The sequence below is a fragment of the Diadema setosum genome, chromosome 3 (genome assembly GCF_964275005.1).
Source record: "Diadema setosum chromosome 3, eeDiaSeto1, whole genome shotgun sequence".
Classification (NCBI taxonomy): Eukaryota; Metazoa; Echinodermata; class Echinoidea; order Diadematoida; family Diadematidae; genus Diadema; species Diadema setosum.
In genome coordinates, this window is record NC_092687.1 from 31,108,807 (window position 1) to 31,121,061 (window position 12,255).

The following is a 12,255-nucleotide window of genomic DNA, read 5'->3' on the forward strand; positions in this document are numbered from 1 at the left end:
AGTGCATCATACAGGTCTGTAAAACTAGACTAGTATTTAGATTTGTAATTTTTGCGTAGCACGCAAAAATTATTCAAATCTTAACGGTCAATTTAACTAAACAAATAAAGACCCTCTTGAGTTTAAAATTTACAGGAGGTTTTCAAATAGTGTTTTCCTCAATACCTAAGTGTTCTCACCAATTTTTCCAAAATTTGCATGCAAAAGAGATTGGCTGTCTTTAAGGCCCTGTCACACCTTTCCAGGCAAGTCTTGCGTGCGACTTACGTGTACCTCTGCGGGTAATCCCTGGCGACTCACCCGGAAAAAGGTTTCGTCGTGCTCATAACTTTGCTGCGTGTAAATCGAAATTGCGTGCTCACCTCCGGGCAAGTACAAGCGAAATGGGGGAAAAAATCCCCCTGAGTTAACCCGCAAGGCTTCCGCAGACCTCAGGATGAGTCGTGGGGGTTTGCCCGCAGAGGTACACACAGAAAATTCAGTAGGAGATCCTTAGCGGCATCACCTTGCTCCCACGCAGGTAATTCGCAGCTGCAACGCACGTACTTCACTGTCTCCGTAAGTCGCTCGTAATAAAAAAAACGGATCTGTTTCGAAGCTCTCACGCAAATCACACGGAATACACGCAAGTAGCAGGTAAGTAGCGCGCGTCTAGCAATAAAGACGCGAGTACGAAACTCGCCAACATCTCTGTTCGCCCGCAAAAGATTCTCCTGCCTGCTGGAAATTTCCTACTCGCGTAGATTACTCGAAAAAGTGTCACATGGCCTCAAAGGTCATGTCATACTTTTTCCGCGTAAGCCTTGCGTGCAATTTGCGAGAACAATTTTACTACCTGAAGGTCCCCGCAGATGAACGCTTATGACAGTACCTAGCGCGTATCTCACCCGTAGTCGCGCAAGGTGCACACGCAAATCTTTTTACCTGCAAGAATGTTTAGGCCCTATCACACCTTTCCGGGCATGCTGCGCGGGCTTGTTGTGTGTACGGATTTTCCATCATACCAGACAATTTCTGAGGGCGGACATGGATTCGGGCTAGTCAGTGCATGTGACTTGCTTGTTTGACGCGTTCTACTGAAATTCTACTTGCGGGTATACTGTGGGACCTGTGTACCAGTCGCCTTGGAGCTGACAACTCAGTGGAGGAATTCCTTTTGAATCAATGGGAGAAGTCCCACAGAATGGCATTGCCTTGGCTATATACGGCAACTGTGAAGTACCTGCATGGGAAGTGCCTTCGAGGTGCTGCCGCTAAGGGCATCCTACTGGCGTTCTGCGTGGACGTTTCCGGGCATCCCCGTGAGTCCCCCGGAAAAAGTTTTGGTCATGCCCAAAACTTGCCTGCGGTGAAATCGAACTTGCGTGAGCACCTCCGGGCAACTACAGGTGAGATACGCGCTAGGTCAGGTGCTGACCAACTGCGGAGAGCTCCCGGTAGCAAATTTGTTTCCCCGGAATTCAAGCTGCAAACTTCCCCAGATACGATTTTACAAGGTCTTGAGCATGCTCAAAGTTTGTTCCGAGTGAGTCGTGGATGTTTGCTCGCAGGGGGTACACGCAGAACACCAGTAAGAGACCCTTACCGGCAGCACCTCGCAGGCAGCTCCAACGCAGGTACTTCTCAGTACCTGTAAGTCGCTCGTAACAGAAAACGAATCGGTTTCAAATCTCTCATGCAGGTCACACGGAATACACGCAAGAAGAAGGTTAGTAGCACGCGTCTAGTAGGTAAGAAGCAAACTTCGCAATAATTCTTGTCCGCAAAAAAAAAAAAAATAAATAAAAATCTTGCCTGCTGCAAAACCCCTCCTCGCAACAAGCCCTCGTGGCTTGCCCGGAAAGGTACTTTTTAAGGCCCTGTCACTCCTATCCGGGCTTGTTGCGTGCAGGAATTTTTGAGCACGCAGGATAATTTTCTGCGAGCGGACTAGGATTTGGCCCAGTTTTGCATGCGTCTTACCTGCTTGACGTGTACAACTTACGCTCTTCTTACGTTCTAGTAACGGGCAAGTTGAGTGGCAGTTGCCTGCGAGGTGCTGCTGCTACGGACCTCCTACTGGTGTTCGGCGTGAACCTCTGCGGGCAACTCCTGCCACTCATCGGGAACAATTTTGTTTGTTTTATTTTGTTTTGCTTTGTCTTAGCACCCTCGAGGACCCGTCACAATTTTACAGCCTCGCTTGTGACTTGCGGGGAACATTTTTTTTTTTCTGATAGTCCGATCTTGGCTATATCTAAAACAGGTAGTCTCCCGCAGTTACCCGGATGTGCGCACGCACGGCCGATATACCCGCAGCGAATCAATTTCGAGCATGCTTAAAAAATAAATAAATAAATAGCAAAAATTATTTTCGTCACACGCAAAGCTTTGCCAGGAAAGGTGTGACAGGACCTTTCCTTTTCTGGTGATGGAAGTTTACAAGTAGTGGACAATAATCAGGTGCAACAGGAGGTAATTGTAACACGTTTTCTTTGAAAAAAAAAGAAAAAAAAACCGAATAGGAAAAGCTTGATAAGACCTTGTATTGGCAGAAGAATTATTCCTTTGGTCGACGTTCCATTCAGCGAGTCACCGGCAGCAATGCATTCGAAGGCTTGCTTTTTTCCATATTTGGCTGAAACGGTAATTGTCTCAACCCTCTCGTACGTGTTGTCAGGTAGTGTTTTCTGTCGCGAGACTAGGGAATATTGTCTCTTTCCAGACTCATCGGTCCACACCATCGAAATGTTAGGCTTGAATCCACTCACGGAACAGGTAAGAGTAACATGAGGAGAGTTGGGAGGAGTCTCGTATGAACACCGGCTTTGATGGGCCTGACTCTTATTGACGCACTCTTCAATGGAATGAGTTGATGCCATAGCTGCGGAAATAATTGGAATTTTGAAATGATATGTATAGTTTACTTTCGATATCAAATATAAACGTAGCAAAGAACGAACTTAGTGTTGAAACTTTGAACTCATTCATGCAAAGAGAGGGACTCCCTTTTTTCTGTTGACCTTCAAATCGTTTATAACTGTTTCTAAGTCACATGCCAAGGCATCAATAAAGGTAAAGAGAGTTGTATGGTTAAAACAAAATTGAGAGCATGTTCTCTTTGAAATACTGGTAAAGGTATTATGTACTTCTTTTCCTTTGGTTTGAAAGTAGTTACTGAAAAATGGCAACGAACAACACGGTCGTTCAATTTGAAAGAGTTGGCTTGGCTATCAGCTTTCTCATCGAGTGCACAATACTTTGTTTTCCTCTCGTCATTTGTGTACAAAGGATTAATGTGTTCAGAATAAAGACAAGTCTCGTTTGCCGCATCTGAAAAATTACATTATTCCGAGCCCCTTTTTCTTTCTTTGTTTTCTTTTTTCAGTAGTTATTCCAGTCAAATTATGTTGTTATTTCTTAGCCTTTTCCTCTAATAGACTTTGAATATTACCAGTCATCCATTTCTGGTTTTTTTTTTTTTCTTACATGTTTATCAGTGATCAAAAGAAAGTTGAGCAAGTCACTTCTGGGTCATTAATCTCACATAGAAATGTCACCTAAAGTCTTCATATTTCTTCCTGTTTGGTTTTCATTTTTCAGCATAGTCAGTGATGATCATATTGTTTTTCCTTGTTATCCATTGTTTTCAATCGAATTCTCAGCATTTCATATTCTTCACATTTCCTCCGATATTTGTTACAAAGAAATATGATATCGACAAAATATGCAGAATTGTATTTCATTTTTTGTTGGGATGTTAATGATACTACAAATGTATTTGCAAGATATAATAAGTTTTTATGTTGTTATTGGTTTTTGGTCTGAGCAACAGAGAACCTCTAAGATAAGCTCACAAGGAGTCTGTATTAAATACCGAAAACGCAAGAGTTTAATCCACTGAGCTGGCACGAAAGCGACCATACAGTATTGAATCAAAGTTATAGTCTATAAACCACAGGGTGAATTGAACGTGGAAGCCACCTATGTAATGGTGGCTGTATGTGTATACAGCTATGAGTGTCCTTTCTCCTTCTTTCTTTCTTTTTGTGCGGAGGGGGGGGGGGGGATGATCTGTTTATATTCCAGCAACACAAACTTAGAAAAGCAGTTGCAAAATGTGATTATATAAACTTCAGCAACAATTTACGAGTATTCATCTACTTTCCTCACAATCTGTGTGTATGAAATTTAAAATACATTTGTAATGTGTGAAATTTGAAAACTGTTCACATCTAAAGTGAAATGTAAGGGACAGAAGTTACTTTTCTGTAACACCTGCATATTCCAGTTCATCATATTTGATCCAGGTACCCTTCCGATACTATCCTCGTGGGGTAACTATAAAACCTAATTTTGATCTCTTTTATAATGGGTTTCACATATTTTTGTATACCGTATTCGTGTACACCAATCTTTAATTCACCTCGAAGTTCTGTAATCCCTTTACACCCTCACACTGCCACCCTCCCTAGCACCCCAGATAAGAGCTGATTCATTGAGAAACGCATTTAAAACCTTTTTATTCAATACATAAGTTTGTTTATTTTTAAAACGAAATATTCTCAACCTTCGCACACCAGCTGTGAGGGTGAGGAAGGGAGAGTATAGCTTGGCAGGTGTGTTGTAATGTTAAGAGAGGACAATAATTTGGGGGAGTGTGAGCATCATTTACGCCTTTATGTATACTTTTCCCATACATTGTACTATTTTTATTTTTTATTTATCTATTTATTTATTTATTATTATTATTATTTTTTTTTTTGGGGGGGGGAGGGTTGAACACCTGACCACTCACCTTCCTACACAGTTGCTATAAGAATTAGAGGCTGACATTCTGTACATACATGTATGTAGCATGTCAGCCGTAATTACGCCACTTATTCCATGTATGTAACAGTCCTTTAATGCGCTCATACACTCATCAGCGTACACAATGTTATTATCCCGTTCACAATGTCATTCTCCCGTACACAATGTTATTGCAGAATTGTATTTTATTCTTATGTTGGGTTGCTTATGATACTAAAATGTATTTGTAAGATATAATAAGTTTTGATGTTGGTATTTGTTTTCATTCTGAGCAACAGAACACCTCTAAGAAAAGCTCACACGAAGTCTGTATTATTTACTGAAACCGCGAGAGTTTTAGTTCACAGAGCTAGCATCTCTTTTATACTGTGCCTTCACATATTTTTGTACTCTGAATACCCATAAACCTGTTAAAGTATTTGTGTAAACCAAACTTTAATTCACCTCGAAGTCCTGTAATCCCTTTTCATCCTCACACGGCCACCTTTTCTACCACTCCAGATAAGAGCCGATTGATTTACATCGAGAAACGCATTTCTGACCTTTTATTTTATACATGAGTTTGTTTATTTTCAAAACTAAATACATATATTCTCAATCTTCGCACACCAGCTGTGAGGATGAGGAAGGGAGAGTATAGCTTGGCAGGTGTGTTGTATGTAAGAGAGGACAATAGTTTTGGTGGAGTGCGAGCATCAGGTATGCCTTTATCTGTTCTTTCCACATACATTGTACTCTTCTTTTTGGTTTGAACTCCACTCACCTTCCTACACAGTTGCTAGAATTAGAGGTTGGCATTCTGTACACACAATCATGTAGCATGTCAGCTGTAATTACGCCACTTATGTAACAGTCCTCATGCAGATGCGCTCGTACACTCACCAGCGTACACAATGTTATTCTCCACTTCACAATGCCATTCTCCGGTACACAATGTTCATTTGCTGAACTGTATTCTATTTTTACGCTGGGCACCATGGTGAAAGGGACGTAGAAAGCCACCAATTTCATGGCGGCTTTATGTGTATACAACTTTGAGTGCTTTTTTTTTTTGGGGGGGGGGGGTTATCTGTTCACACTTTTGAATGTCAGTAACATCAACTTGAAAATCAGTTCCAAAATTCATGTATAGTAGTTGAAATATATCATTATATAACATGTTTTTTTTTTTTTATTTGAATGTGTTTATGTATACCTCAGCAATAATTAACGAGTATTCAGTTACTTCCCTCATAATCTGCGTGTGTGAAATTAAGAATGTATCTGTAACATGTGAAATTTGAATCCGGTTCACATTAGTGAATTGAAAGGAGCAGAAGTTACTTTTCTTTAATATCTGTATACTCCAGTTTGATCCTAGTATCCTCTCGGATCACCTTCTGTATCTGTACGGATTCTTTAGGTGATCCGAGTATCCTCTCGGATCACCTTCTGTATCTGTACTGATTCTTTGTTCTTCTTTTTATTTTCCTTTATTTCTAACCAAAATTTGTGCAGCGGTTAGCTCAGAAAGTGCATTGCCTTTCAATGTCGAACTTATACCATGTATGTATCATGTCCTAAAGACGGCAAATCAAGTAAAATCATAGTGATCAGTCGACCGTGACGTCACTATGACGTCATTATATGAAGACACATTTTCATTCATATCTCATTAATGGAATGGAATTTTGCAATGAAATTTACGTCACATTCATTTCAAGTTATGCGCATTTTACTCATATTCTCAAAATTCATATTTTCTCTTAAAACGTGCGCGTACGCGCGCGTTGAAATATTCGTATGCTCAAATCGAGCTCAATTTTTTTTTGCACACGTTTCAGACCATTTGGAGCATTTTTTGAAAAATTGAAAAAAATTGGACGGACGCGTACGCGCGCGCACATATTCGCACACACAGCTCATATGCAATGGAAATTTCCCGTTTTTTTACACTTATCGGATGCCTAAAATGTCAAGGAATATTTCTACCAAGTTTCAAGTCAATCCGACTCAATATGACGTCATACGGGCCCGTCAAAGTTGAAATTCCGCGCGCGCGTCAATGGCGATATACAGTGCAACGATGCCAAAAAAAACCGCCAATTTTAAATCCGATTTTACTCGTCAGGATGGACGGTAACCTCCCATGTCCTTTACATATTCTGAAAGCTGATGAGTTGGACATGTTGTTTCATGGGTTGGCGATGCTGGCAATATGATTAAAAGAATTTCTTAATAAAGTAAAAAAAGTAAATTTTCAAAATGACGTCATCAAATTTCAAGTTCACTCGAGCGTATCTCACTTATCCTTTTCCAATTTACACCCAAATTTCAGTATGTTGTAGCTTATTAAATGATCTTTCATTAATATAGTTATAACATTTTGATTGGAGGACAGCATCACCTCGTAAAAATGGATTGAAAGTAATATTGTCAAATTTGACCAGTTTACGTGTTATCTCTATGGGAGAGCAGTTTTTCTGGCAGTGAAAATTGACATGACTCTCTTTTTCGAGCACTAGCTCACTTATGCTTCGGTGAATTTCTCCCAGATTTTAGTATGTTTTAGCTGAGACTTTGGGCTATCGTAATGTGCCCTCATTTTTTTCATACGATGTCGTCATCACGTCGAAAAACTTGGTTGAAAATGGCACGAGGCTTCGATGCAGCGTCATTTTGCTTAAAGGGCGGGTCTTTTTATTTTATAATGCATGATCATATGAAAACACTGTGTCAATACTATTAGAAATCGCACATACTTTTCTTCAAAGAGATCTGTGAACTTCAAAAAACTCAGTTGAAATCGCCTAAATCGCTCATTTTTCGGGTAGTCGAGAACGCCCCCAGAAAAAGCAAGGACCGGTCACGTGCCTTGTCAGGTGACACTGTGACGCACCAACAGGAACTCATAGTGCGACTGTCTCGCCTAAACTGTACTTCACAGTGCAGGGATCTTGTGTACCGGGGTATTTGTAGGAAAGTTGGAGAAAGTATTTCAAGAAAATGCCGAGGAAGTGTGCCGTCATCACCGCAGCAAAGACACAAAAGATGGGGTGTAAGTCTGCACAACTTCCCTAAAGATGACGCTACTCGAAAAAATTGGGTTCGTTGAGAATCATTTGCTGACGCGAGCCCAGTGCAGTGGGATAGATGGTCCCTTCTACTACGATGTACATTACTACGCACTAGGTTGTACAGCCTCGTATGGAGTGATCGCTTGTAGTGGAGCTAAGTAGTGCTGTATACTCGACTAGGATTTTCGCCCAAAAAGAGGATCCTGCAGCCCATAGCTATCCCTGCTATCAAGCTGGGAAATGGAAGCCAAACTCATCGTCAGAGAGCTGAAAAACAAAGCGGATCAGCAGTTCTGAAGCTGGATCAGAGAAAGCGGGTATGTTTTGCCACTGTGTAGACGACTCTTATTATACAGTAGCTATCGTACGTGTACCGTAACTATACACAGCCCAGTCGCTGTATAATCGCGACAGGGTTCGCACGGCGTCTGGTCGGCCGATAATTGCTGTATCACTACTAACAGTTTCACGGTTTCGATAGGTTGATAAGCTCCGTCTGTAGCGTTTTGAGTGGAACATCACTCAATGTCAGTAAAATTAAGATCATGGAGGGATTTTAATGTACTAGTAGTCAAGTTGTGTGCTCATTAAATCGTACTATACTATGAAGTGAACACCTCTAACGTTACATTACTACTACTAGACCTAAAATTTATCGAAGATTAGTAAGACATTCACTACAACACAGTTACATCGGTACCTGCGTGTAGCTATCGATTCTAGATACCACGTAGTACTTGTATGGGCATATGGGGTCAACAGTTACCAACTGAGACCGCGTACCAGCCAGCCAGCCGGGCTGGCTGGCTCTGTATATTTTCATCGCTGCTACATTAGAAGGCTTATCAATCATACATATTCAGTAACAGTTAATTCTATGACTCTGACTTCTGCTATGACAGCCTTGCTTCCCCATTGAGCACTAAATCTTGTAGCCGAATGGTTGGATGGTGTGTTCCAAAACATATTATTAGATCGAATTGATCCAGGACTGGCCATTATTGTTTGTCTTCACTTGCCCATTAGGCAAGTGAAATCTTCAATGTCCATTTTTTTTTTCTTGCCCCAAAATGTTGCCTATATTAGTTGACTAATGTAATGCGATTTCATATTTTACATGTGGAAAAAAAAAGTCACTTTCCTATCAGACAAGGAACTTTCTGCAGTCAGTTATTTTCAGTTGTCATCATTACAATTTCACTTGCCCTGGTTATGTGGGGAAGTACCGGTACTAATGGCAGTCATTATTTGTGATTACCTGTATTTGTTTTTCCCAAGAGTTCCTACATGCATCTAGTTAACCACATTCTTGCAGGCCTACACAGACAATTTAAAAAAAATTCAATTCCTCTCTGTGCCATTATTACATGTACTTACAGGGTTCATCTGGTAGCATTGCACTACAGTGTACTACACAAATTCTGACAGGCAGTGAGCTCGATAAGAGGTGCAACAGGAGATCTGCTCTACCGGATTGTGAAGATGAACAATCCTGGCTCTTCTAGCGTGAAGGTTCGTAAAGAACAGTGTAGCTATTTTATGCAATATTGGAAGAAAATGAATTCACATTACTCAGAGGAAAATATCAGAATGGCACAATTTGTCAACTATACATTTTATTATTTGTTTGTCTCTGTAGAAGCATGGCTTTCTTGACCACTGAGTACACATAAAATGATCAATTTTAAAAGGTCTAGATATACATTTTCTCTTTTTTGGGGGGGGGGGGGTGGGGGGGGGGCAGGTCTTATGCCTGTTCCACTAATCAGAAGTCATAGAAGGGAGGCAGTCAGTTGTCCATTCTGAAGACCAACACTCCACCTGCCATGACCAATGGCTACTTATGCATTCTCAAGTGAAGTCTTTGCATTGAGGAGGGCAAACCCCAATTTTTATATGAATTTGCAAAGATTTTTGATGTCATTATCAAAGTGGTGGTGTCTGTTCATGACACCTCAAGAAATGTGTTGCTAAAAACCAGTGCAAACAACTTAATTCCATCTATTTTGTGTGTCCCTTTGTTTCTTTCTGTTGAATTTTCTACAGCACAGGTTGATGATGTCCTTTCTGCTGTTGTGGAGTACAATGACAAAACTCCTGCACCCTGCCAGCCTTCAACGCTCCCCTTGTGAATGCCTTTGAGTATCATCCAAGGGAGGAAGTTATTGAACATCAAAGGAGACAATTTGCACAGTCTGACAAATGATCTGATGGGTTCAGGAATCCTTGCAATTGAGATTGAAGTTCATACAATGTATTCAATACATGATACTGTGCAAATAGTGTTTAATTGTTGCAGAATGATGTTTCAGAAGACTATTTTCATCTGTTCTTCTGTCAGATGGTGGATACAAACACTCAAAATTTTGTTACACATACCCTGCATTCTTATACTTTCTATTCATGAGTGATCATTTAAAGACAAGATAAGATCACTGTGGTTACTGTTGTATTGTGTCTATATAACGTGTATGTTGCATTTCATCACAAACAATATGATGCCAACTTGATATAGTGTTTCAAAGATCATTTATTTGCCAGCTGAATATTGTCCTTTTAATAGCAAAATCACAATTCATTTACAATACAACAGTCATGTGGATACAAAAGGAAAACTGTATTTTTTTTTTCGTTGATGTTTGAAGCATACATGGCCATTTTTATGGACAGATGAGCTTGCATGCTAACACAATTCTCTAGAGATATTCAGTGTTGTAATGGTAAGTTTAGAAGATTTCTACATGACTGCTGTCCCACACTATGATTTTACCATTGAATGTTTGCTGTTAAGATTAGAGCTCACTCTTATGATCAAATATTAATATCTTTGACAAGGTAATTTAGAATAAAATGTGTATGCATTATAGAACACAACACATTCAAAGAGAGATGGAGAAAAAAATTGTAGTTTTGGGAAGGAATGCAATAATTTACTCTTGGTATATGATTCACAAATTTATGAAAAAGGAGCACAAGATGTGTGTCTGTAAAGCATTAGCATTTTATATAATCTTCATCTGACATGTTGAAGCAGACTGGAGCCCTGTTACTCAAGTTCTGAGACTTGGAATAATGCAATGCTAAGTCTAGTTGGGGAATTATTCTGTTGATTTCTATAATGGTTCTCCATACATAATCATTGAAGTCAAGCATTAAAAGTTAAATAAGCATTGTTTTTTTTTTATGAATATGGTGTCAGGTCTCTTTATGAAAGAACAGTTGCAAGGTCACTCAGTTTAAGAAAATTTGGTATGAATTGATCTTTCTATGACTGGGACTCAGACATTCATAATCATTCATATCACATCTGCATGCAGAGGTACTTTTGAAAACGTGCACACAAGCAAACACCCACATGCACATAACTATTATGCTCACATATACATTCACACATTTTTACACATTTTAAAATATTGTGTGAAAGGTTGAATAACATCACTCACCTGTACTGTTTTGTATATTTACACGTGCAATACATGTATTATGTTATCCTGAATTTGAGTTCTGTAATTTCACTGATAGATTTATGTATGAGGAAAAAAAAAATGACAAAGTTTTTGATTTAATGTTACATGAGAATGTCTCATAGTATTGATATGAAATATACAGTATGTACATGTATGTGCAAAAGATAACTCTTCTGGGCTGATTTGATTTCAAATGTGGATGTCACTCATGCATGCTTGACTGACCAGCTGCCATTGTTCCAGTGGAATAAATCCCATTTTGTTCCAACATTAGGATATGGAGATAACACACTGGTAGGGTTTTACAATCTCATTCCTGTAAGTACACTCCCCCATCTTTTCCTCATTCCCTGTGACTAATTTTCTTTAGTCTCCTATCTATACACACATCAACACACACACACACACACACACACACACACACCCTTTGCCATACTACATACATACCCACAAATACTTTCAATCAGGCATCATTGGAACACTCCCACCAATATGCAAATTGCATACATCTAGATGTACAATTCCATAGAAATCTTACTTAAATACATTGTATGTGCATATCTATGAGGGGATATATCTATCCATTCCATGAAGGGGGCATCAGACAAACATAGGGCAAATATATCAATGATATATTTGTCCTATGTGTGTCTGATGTTGGTGTGTGTTTGTGCATGTTTGTATCTGATATACCAGGCCTGGATATGCATGAGTGTACTGAGGGTGTGTGTATATGTGTATGTTTTTGCATTTTCATGGGTATGTATGAAGCTAATCCATTTCTTTTTGTATAATAGTAAGGATACATTTACACTACCGGTACATGTACTGTATTACTACAACTACAAATGTATGTATAGAAAACACAACACACTTTTTTTTTTCCATTTGCTCACACAATATAATTAGTGTAATCAGCTGGAAGGAATGTTTGACAAATG